Source organism: Octopus sinensis, linkage group LG4 (genome assembly GCF_006345805.1).
Source record: "Octopus sinensis linkage group LG4, ASM634580v1, whole genome shotgun sequence".
NCBI classification, from domain to species: domain Eukaryota; kingdom Metazoa; phylum Mollusca; class Cephalopoda; order Octopoda; family Octopodidae; genus Octopus; species Octopus sinensis.
In genome coordinates, this window is record NC_043000.1 from 110,188,554 (window position 1) to 110,199,846 (window position 11,293).

An 11,293-nucleotide genomic window follows, 5' to 3' on the forward strand; every position below is an offset into this window, starting at 1 on the left:
CTCACAAGCAAGTTGTTCTGTTGATTGGATCAACTGGAACCCTTGTCGTCGTAAACGACGGAGTGCCAGTTGATATATATATATATCATCATCATCGTTTAACGTCCATTTTCCATGCTAGCATGGGTTGGATGGTTTGACTGGGGTCTGGGAAGCCATGAGGCTGCACCAGGCTCCAGTCTGATCTGGCAGTGTTTCTACAGCTGCATGCCCTTCCTAACACCAACCACTCTGTGAGTGTAGTGGGTGCTTTTTATGTGCCGCCAGCACAGGGGCCACGATCAGTTGGTGCTTTTATGTGTCACCAACACGGACACCAGTCAGGCGGCACTGCCATCTGCCATGTTCGGCCGGTGCTTTTTACATGTCACTGGCACGGGTGTCTTAACTACAATTTCCATTTGATTTTTATTTTGATGTTGTTGACGTACTTGACTCAGTAGGTCTCCTCAAGAACAGCAGGTCACTCTACGATCCAAGGTTAGCACAGCAGGCCGGCCTGCAAGCCATGAACTCACTTCATTTATCGGGACTTCACAGTCACAGCATATCTCAGAGGTCTCGGTCTTCGTCATTTCCTCTGTGAGGCCCTACGTGCCACTGGCACGGGTATCACAACTACAATATCCATACGATTTTTATTTTGATGTTGATGTATATATATTTGTATATATATATATACAAATAGACACACACATATATATGTGTGTATATACATACATATGTGTGTGTTTGGTTGCAGAAACAGGAGAAATAGGACTCAATATGCAAAAGCAGAGCATAATTAATTTCATAATTGTTTAGATGCAAAACTACAGAAATGCCTGAGGTGCTGAGAGTTTTGTGCATTTGGTCACCACAATGCACTCTTGGACTCTTGACCTTTGAATCACTAGTGCAGCTTTGTAGCCAAAGAATAAATATACAAATAAATAGAAGATAAACAGCTGTGTTACAATGTGTCATTGCCACAGTTTGTCATCTCTTCCACCCTTGATCCAGTAGAATATCAAGGATGTGACATCTAAAGAGAACGAGAGAGGGACAGCTGTCATTGTCATTGGGTTTGTCATGATTCATGCTCTGAGAATCAATCCTACATCTTTACGATCATGAGTTCCTGAATCCCTAAGCCATGCTTCTTCACATCAAGCAGTCATCATCATCTTACCAACCACATGGTTACAGGTTCAGTCCCACTGCGTGGAACCTTGGGCAAGTATCTTCTACTATAGCCTTGGGCCGACCAAAGCCTTGTAAGTGGATTCGGTAGACAGAACTAAAAGAAGCCCGTCATATATATGTGTGTATATATATATATATATATATATATATATATATAATATATATATATATATATATCATCGATGATGATGATGATGATATATATATATATATTATATATATATATATTATATATATATATATATTGGCAACGAGTACAGTGAAGAATTCCGGGTAGAGGTTGGGGTCCACCAAGGTTCAGTCCTCAGCCCCCTCCTATTTATCATAGTCCTCCAGGCAATAACGGAAGAATTTAAGACAGGATGCCCCTGGGAGCTCCTATATGCTGATGACCTTGCTCTAATTGCTGAGTCACTATCAGAACTGGAGGAGAAGTTTCAGGTGTGGAAACAAGGATTAGAATCGAAGGGCCTTAGAATCAACCTAGCCAAAACCAAAGTCCTAATAAGTAGGAAGGTGGACCAACCACAAACAACTTCAGGTAGATGGCCCTGCTCGATCTGTAGAAAAGGTGTAGGTAGAAACTCTATAAGGTGCACCAAGTGTAAGCTATGGACACATAAGAGGTGCAGCAATGTCAAAGGTAGGCTAACTGGGAAGATAGTTTTCGTATGTGGCAGATGCTCAGGAGAAATAACACCATCTGAGCGTGGCCGTTCGCCAGCCTCGTCTGGCACCTGTGTCGGTGGCACATAAAATCACCCACTACACTCTCGGAGTGGTTGGCGTTAGGAAGGGCATCCAGCTGTAGAAACACTGCCAGATCTGACTGGCCTGGTGCAGCCTTCGGGCTCCCCAGACACCAGTTGAACCGTCCAACCCATGCTAGCATGGAAAGCGGACGTTAAATGATGATGATGATGATGATGATGATATATATATATATATATATATGTGTGTATGTGTGTATATATTTGTGTGTCTGTGTTTGTGCCCCCAACATCGCTTGACAACTGATGCTGGTGTGTTTATGTCTCTGTAATTTAGCGGTTCGGCAAAAGAGACAGATAAAATTGTACTAGGCTTACAAAGAATGAGTCCTGGGGTCGATTTTCTTGACTAAAGGCGGTGCTCCAGCATGGCCACAGTCAAATGACTGAAACAAGTAAAAGAGTAAAAGAGGGAGTAAAGAGTATCATCATCATCATCATCATCATTATCATTTAACATCTGCTTTCCATGCTGGCATGGGTTGGACAGTTTGACAGAAAACTGGCAAGTTGGTGGTGATGGGGTCTGTACCAGGTTCCGATCTTGTTTGGCAAGGTTTCTACAGCTGGATGCCCATCCTAATGCCAGCCACTACGAGAGTGCAGTGGGTGTAGTGGCATCGGCCATGATTATCGTCTCATTTGGCTTGACAGGTCAACACAAGCATGGTGTATCACCAAAAGTTTTGGTCACCTGTCACTGTGTCCATGAGGTCCAATGCTTGAATTGTTTCTTTTATGCGCCACTGGCATGGGTGCCAGTCAGATGGCACTGGCATCGGCCAAGACTACGATTTCCCTCAGTTTGAGAGGTTTTCACAAGCACAGCATATTGCCCTACGATTGATGGGTGCTTACAACGGGTCAGTTATGCGACACAGGCATTGGCCACCACTACAATCTCACTTGGCTTTGCGAGAGAGAGAGGAGAGAGAGAAAGAGAGAGAGTGTGTGTGTGTGTGTGTGTAATTCTGAGAAAAGCACCAAACTAACTTGAAACCAGCATGGGATGGTACAGTCATTGACAGAGACTCACTTCAAGTGATTTTCTTACATCCATATAGAATAAACAGAATCATCATCATCGTTTAACGTCCACTTTCCATGCTAGCATGGGTTGGACGATTCGACCGGGGTCTGGGAAGCCAGGAGGCTGCACCAGGCACCAGTCTGATCTGTCAGAGTTTCTACAGCTTGATGCCCTTCCTAACGCCAACCACTCCAAGAGTGTAGTGGGTGCTTTTTACGTGCCACCAGCACAGGGGCCAGGGGAGGCTGGCAACGGCTATGATTGGTTGGTGCTTTTTATGTGTCACCGACACGGACGCCAGTCAGGTGGCGCTGGCGTCTGTCACATTCGGACAGTGCTTTTACAGATTTCTCATCGCTGGGCATTGGTGGTGGTGCCAATGTTAACTTCATCCTCCTCATCCTTTAACGATGCCCCTCCCCCCGCCCACCGTGCTGGCATAGTTTGACAGGATCCAGTGAGTTGCAGGGCTGCATCAACATCCAATGTCAACTTTGGCACAGCTTCTTACAGTGTATACTGGGTGCCATTCTTCCATTCTCCTTGCCACTGGCATAGGTGAGGTCACCGAGTAACTTGCAAAACAGGAAAACGATCCCAACCTCTACCCCACTGACTCCCTCATGTATGTGGACAGGGGGAGCATCTGAGAGGGGTGTATTTTTATGGCATGTGTTGGAAATTTAAAGTATGATAGAGGGACAGGTGTCTTGCTATAGAGAAGAGGCATGACCAACCCTACATTATATAAAAGTGGATGGTAGTAGATGGGAAGAAGATAAGATGGTTGTGATGAGATGCTAGAGCAAAGATTCGAAAGAAGAGCAAGGGGGGAGCATAGGAGAAGATGAGGATAGTGGAATAAGGGAGGAGTGAGGGAGGGGTTATAAGGGTGTGAGGAGTGACAGGGTGGAGGTGTGGTTTGTATAAGTGATAATTATAAACTGGATGAGAAGGAGTGTTAGTGTAGTTGAAAGTGTGTGTGTGTATGTGTGTGTGCGCGTATGTGTGTGTGTGCGCGTATGTGTGTGTGTGTGAGAGAGAAAGAAAGAATAAGAACACGACAGTGTGCAGATGCGTTTGAGAGAAATAGAGACTATGTATGCGTCTCTGTGTGTTTTCTGGACTACAATACCTATTTCTTTATTACCCACAAGGGGCTAAACACAGAGGGGACAAACAAGGACAGACATAGGTATTAAGTCGATTACATCGACCCCAGTGTGTACCTGGTACTTAATTTATCGACCCCGAAAGGATGAAAGGCAAAGTCGACCACGCCGGAATTTGAACTCACAATGTAACGCAGACAAAATACTGCTAAGCATTTCGCCCGGCGTGCTAACGTTTCTGCCAGCTCGCCGCCTTTTCTGGAATACAATACCACCTGATTGGCACCTGTTCCAGTGGCGCATAAAAGGCACCATTCAAGCGTGACCAATGCCAGTACCACTTGACTGGCCCTCATGCCAGCGAAACATAAAAAGCATCTGCTGCACTCTCGGAGTGGTTGGCATTAGGAAGAGCATCCAGCTGTAGAAACATTGCCAGATTGGATTGGAGCCTGGTGCAGCCTCCTGGTTCGCCAGCCCTCAGTCTAGTCGTCCAACCCATGCCAGCATGGAAAGCGGACGTTAAACAATGATGATGATGATGATGATGAAGTATATATTAAGATGAAACCAGAAAAAAAGATCCTGCAGTTTTGACTTGAAAGACTAAAATAATGATCACAATAAGAAGACGATCAATAATTAATAAACGAGAGTTTCTAAAACAATTAAAGAAACACAGTAAACAAACTGAATGCAGAATAAACATAATTTGATTATGAAGGGGAGAGAGAGAGAGAGAGAGAGAGAGAGAGAGACAGGGAGATTTTTTTAATTGATTGGGAAGAAGAACTTCATTTGATAAGAAGGTAAAATAATGAAACTTTTAGCTGTGGTGGTTCAAGATAGATTTTAGGCTCTGTAATGAAGAAATACAAACAGACATTATTTTCTTGTTACTCTCGTTATTTACATTATTTACATTTGATGGATATTTGTACTCATCTTGTTTGTTGCTAACACATTTCGGTTGATATACCCTCCAGCCTTCTTCGAGTGTCTTGGGGAAATTTCAAACCTGGGTTCTCATTCCAAAGGTATTTTTCGATGTTATTATTATTATTGTTATATTGGTTTGGCTCAGGTTCAGTCTTATTCTTGGAAGGAATTATGTGGCTAGCGGGTTACTACCTGTAACCTTAAGTATCCACAAGTTTTCAACAATCTTTCAAGAGCTTAGAACTCTCCTGATAATCATTGCTGTCCCTAAGAGACAAACTTTCTGTAGGAGCTCTGTCGGGCATTCTATTCCAATATCCTTCAGCCATTTGTCTACCTTTTGGCTTACTGTTCCCAACGCAACAATTATTATAGGCACGACCTTTACGGTTTGCTTGCTCCAAATTCTTCCTATTTCAAATTTTAAGCGATTGCATTTTTTCTGTTTTTCTGCCTCTTTCTTTCCGATCCTGGAATCACATGGGTGTGATGGGTCGATAAGTAAGAAACTTCACTTTTCCCTATCTATAATTGTTCTGTCTGGTCTACTATTTTCTAATTTCTTGTCCTTTTGAATAGGAAAGTCTCACAAAATCTTACATTATTATTCTTACTGTTCAGTAGTCTTATCTTTATTTCGTCCTTTCATTGCACTACCAAGTGCAGTTCTGTGTGCCTTGGGTATGTGCTGTGATTTGTTGTGATGCTCTTATTTTTACTGTATTGAAAGTGTTTTATGTAGGATGTGTGCAGTGCCTAGTAGCTCTATTTTCTGTATGTTATATATATATTTGTTAGTCCTGGTGTTTTTGTTATGTATTTCTCTGAATGTCTTTTTTTATCATACCTAATGCACTTACTATGATAGGAATTGTTTCTGTTTTTAGATTCCACATTCTAGTTACCTCTATTTCCAGGTCTTTGTATTTTGAAAGTTTCTCCATTTCTTTTAGAGACACGTTGTCATCTGCTGGTATTGATACATCAATTAGAAATCATTTTTTTCCTTCATGATCTCTGACAACTATATCTGGTCTGTTGGCCTTAATTTTTCTATCTGTGTGTATTGGCATATCCAAGAGTATGGTTACTTTCTCATTTTCTGTGACCTTTTCTGGGGTGTGCCAATACCATCTTTTTTCTGTTGTTATTTCATAATGTTGGCATAGCTTCCAGTGTATATAGGTCCCAACTCTGTCGTATCTGTGAATATATTCCTTCTTAGCCAGGACTGGGCAGCCAGAGATAATATGATTTATTGTTTCTTGTCCATCTCCACATATTCTGCAGTTACTTGTTATATTTCTTTTCATTACATGTTTTTGGTGATTTCTGGTGGGAAGGCTTTGATCTTGTGCTGCAATTAAAAATCCTTCAGTCTCTGCTTTGAGTCCCGAGCTTCTTAACCATTGTTAGGGTTTTGCTTTGTCTATTTCTTTTCTGCTAGCTCAACCCAATATTTGCCACGAAGGGGCTTTTCTTGCCATCGCTTTATCATGATCCCTTCCAGTTTTAGTTTGGATTTCAGTTGTTTTACAGCTTTTTTTGTTTCTTCTTTTTCTTTATAGTTGTTAGATACTATGATTTCTTTTTTGTATTTGTCAGCTTCTTTAAAGACAGAAAGCAATTTTTTGTTTCGTTCGTGTTTTGTGGCTATTTGTATTAGTTTTCCTTACTTATAAAGCAGGTATTTCTGTAGTCCTATGGTGGTTATTTTATAATAGTTTTCTAGCTGTTTAAGGCCTCTACCACATTCGATACATTGTATATACAGCCATTCTATGTCAGATTTTGGGTGGTGCATCCTAAATCCTGTCATTATTTTTTTGTTTTCCTGTCTATTTTGATTAATTCATTTTGAATCCAGTTCAGAATATTGTAGTTGTATTATTATTATTATTATTATCATTATCATTATTATTATTATTACCAATGCCTTTGCGCAGCTTCTAACGCTGGAGCTGTACTATTGTGTCAGCTGTTCACTACCTTTGAATTAAGAAAACACCTCTTATTTTTCGAGCACCTTCTGGAGTATTCAAGCAGTTCCAAGCAGTGTTGTTTTCTGCAAGTGCTCCACCCTTATTGCATCCCCTATTATTATTATTATTATTATTATTATTATTATTATTATTATTATTATTGAGTGAGAGAGCAGTGCATGCCATCAAAGTGACACTGGGGTAAAATAGACGAAGCCCAGTATACCCATCATGACAACCTGTGCGATATGGTGATCTCATATCAAGATAACCACCGCATGACCTTGCAGGTGGGGCCCAGTTAAAATTTTCTTCTGGTCAAGTAGCCCATATTATTATTATCGAAACATTATAGATTAACAATACAGTGTATATGTGAAAACTAAGTTTTTAAACGAACATAACAATTACTGCTTCCTTCTTAAATGACACATATTTTGATATCTGCTTCTGGTGGTCAGCCATACTCTGCTTAACACTTGTAGCTGCACAACATAACTGTATGACAATGTGCATGGGTAGATGTGTGTGCACATGTGTGTAATTATGCATGAGTATGTATGCATGTGTGCATGTATATATGCATGTGTGTATGTGTGTATGCATGCATGTATATGTGCACGTGTGTGTGTGTGTATGCAGGTGTGTGTTTGACAGTGGGGTGGGGGGAGGTGGAAATTTTCTGTTGTTGTTTTGTCCAAAGTCCTCAACCCTGATCCAGTAGGTCCATGACCAAAGGCATTCCATCCATGACCAACTCTCATTTGGGATTTTACCAAAGCTGACAAAATCGTTATGGCACCAGACAAAACGATAGTGGCATTTCTTCTGGCTCCCCACTTTCTGAGTTCAAATGCCACTGAGGTCAACTTTGCCTTTCATCCTTTTAGGGTCAATAAAATAAGTACCAGTTGCATACTGAGGTCAATGTAATCAATTAACTCCCTTGCTGGCCCAGTGTAAAAATTAGAACGTATTATTTTAGAGAGATTTAACTGTTGTTTCTAGCAAGTCAAATGACCACATAGAGGTTCACCTATTGGTTCTCATTGATGGTTGTGAGGATGGTTTGTATGGTTAGTATTGAGGTAAGAGCAGTGATGAATGCCATCAGGTTTTAAAGGGAGGAGAAGCATGAGAGTTTCAATGCAGAAATACTTGAATATCTGAAAGGTAATAAATAAATAAACAAACAAATAGGGGTTAAAGGTCAAACCATGAAAAAGGAGAAGTAACTGGGGAAGAGACTCTTTGAAAGGGTCAGAAGGGATTCAGGCAGATTGGGAAAGGAAGATTACACATGCACACACACACACGTCCAACTCGTGCACACACACAAACATAAATGCACACACTCATATACCTGCTTATTTATATATATATATATTATATATTTATTATTTATGTATATATTATATATATATATATCAATATATATATACACACAGATATGTGTGTGTGTATACGTACATATAAGCATACATACATGCATACATAAATACTTATACACAGAGACACAGACACACACATGTCCAACTCGTGCACACACGCATACATAAATGCACACACATATATCTGTTTATTTATGAATCTAGAAAATTTTTCATCAATATATATACACACACAGATATGTGTGTGTATGTACATACATGCATACATAAATAACTATATACAAAGACACAGACACACACACACATACATAAATGCACACACATATAACTGTTTATTTATGAATCTAGAAACATTTTTATCAATATATATACACACATAGATATGTGTGTGTGTGTACATACAGGCATACATAAATACCTATATACACAGACACACACACACACATGCCTTAAAGACAAAATAACCCGCTCCCCTCCTCAGACACACAGACAGACAGACATGCTCCCATTTGCTGTGTGTACTTCATGTGCCACCACTAGAGACTGATAAGTACAAAACAGCAAACAATGGTAGACTGACAAGAGGTGTGGTGAGAGATGCAGCAGTGTGGAAGTGGTTGGCTGTGAGATTGAAAACGAGGCTCAATGGTTTTGTTTCTTCCTGTAGGAAAGCAAAGCTTTAGAGTTAGGCTGACCAACGTTTTCATTAAACCCACACACACACACACACAAATATATATATATATATATATATATATACACACACAAGCCTGTTTTCTATATATCTATTATATATATATATATACACAAACATGTTTTCTATATATATATAGAGACATGCAAACATGCCTACTTATATGTCAGCATCTAATTTTATCAATGTGGCAGCCATTGCCTTCTCCCAAATAATCTTCTATCTTTAAATAAATATAAAGATGTGTGCTAAGTATGATAAATTTTTATAAAATCTTACCACTTTTAGTTAGGTCTTGTTAAGCTGATGTGGTTAATAATATATAGTGTTCTCAGCCATCTTATGAGTGAAGCTCTTCTTTACTGAAAGAGGAAAATGAGAGAAAAGAAAGAGAGAAAAATATTGTAAAATAAGGATTTATTAGCTGTAAATAGTGAGTATAGGATGTTGTTTCTATGTGGCCCCTGTGTTTACCGTTTTACAAAATCAAACTAGAAAACTGGACAAAACAGAGACACAATTGAAAAAATTAAAAAGAAAAAAAAAACCAACACAATTCACCACCTTGGGTTGAAAAGTTGGGGGTCGCTGGGAAACCTCTCTAATGGCTATTGAGATATGCCAGCATGCTTGCAGTGTTGCCGTGGGTAATGGTGAGGCTGATGCGCTGGGACAGCCAGGCGCCCTCATGAGCCTCACCAGTTACCTCTGCAAGGTGAGTTGTCAGTGAAGACAGGAATCTTGCAGTTAGTGGTTCGATCCCACCAAACGTCTTGAACCCGTCATGATGGAAAATGTCGTTGGTCGACAGAAAAATATTTAGAATGCAATTCAGTAATATTAGACGTGTAAGTTGGCACAGACATATTAGATATACAACTTGTCAAATAATTGTAACAGTGGCACAAAGCTAGATATCTTTTGAAGGAGGTGGTTAGTCAATTAAATTGACCCCAATACGTGAAGAAGGCATGTGGCCTGGTGGTTAGGGTGTTGCGTTCATAATTGCAAAGCTGTGGTTTCAATTCCCAAACTGAATGGCGTGTTGTGATCTTGAGCAAAACACTTCATTTTGTATTGCTCCCCTTTACTCAAGCAGCTCCATCACATGACTTTTAGAAACACCCTACAACTTTTTGTTTCAAGGCCACATCCCTTCAATCAAAATTCATAGCTATATTTTGCTTTATTCTGTACAAAGTTCAATATTTCATGTTATCCTAAAGAACATCTTTAAAAGTACGAGTTAAATTTATTTAGGTCTATTACAAATTTCAATAAGTAAAACTTCCAGATATGAATAAAAGATCATTTTTATAATCCAGGCAACTTTCAAAGACAAACATGGCACAAAATCATCGATCAGTTCAGAATAATCAAGCTGAGGGCTAAGGTTGTGTTCAAAGTCTGGACACATTACCATTTTATTTCTTGAAATTTTCAGCTAACATTGATAGTTTAATTCTTGTTCAACATCTTAACTAAAGTAAATAGATGACTCATCTATGTACTTTGATCTTAACATAGGGCCCCTCGACCATGGAAGCTCCTGTGACTGCAAGGGTTTAGCAACAGCCCTGCACTCATATGAGTGTAAATGAGTTAACCCTGTGACACACTGGTTTCCTGTTTAGGGGCAATGTTGTAACCTCAGTCGTTTACACACCGTGGAAACTAGATAATGGGCCCCAGGAGTCCTAGGACTTAAGACAGTAATATCCAGGGGTTGATGATGATGATGATGATGATTACTTAACTGGTATTGTATTTTATTGACCCCAAAGGGCAGAAAAGCAAAACTGGATATGGCAGGATGTAAACTCAGAATGTAAACAGTTACGACATGTTTTCCTGATGCTCTAATGACTGAGCAGTGGAGAATTGGGGATTGGCAAAATGCATATGAGAAGCTTCTACACAATTTCTGCCAACCAAATTCACTCTTAAAGTATCGATTGTCCTGGAGCTATAGTAGAAAATACTTGGCCAAGGTGCTTGAAGTGGAACTGAACCAAAAACCATGTGGTTGCAATGCAAGCTGCTGAACCACACAGCCATATCTGACTCCATCAGAATTTATTTTAAAACAGCACTTTAGCCTTCAACATTTGGCATAAAGATCCCTCTCCCTCCCTCTCTCTCTCTGAAATGTATTCCAATTCAGTCAAAGACCAGAGTGGCCCTTTTCTT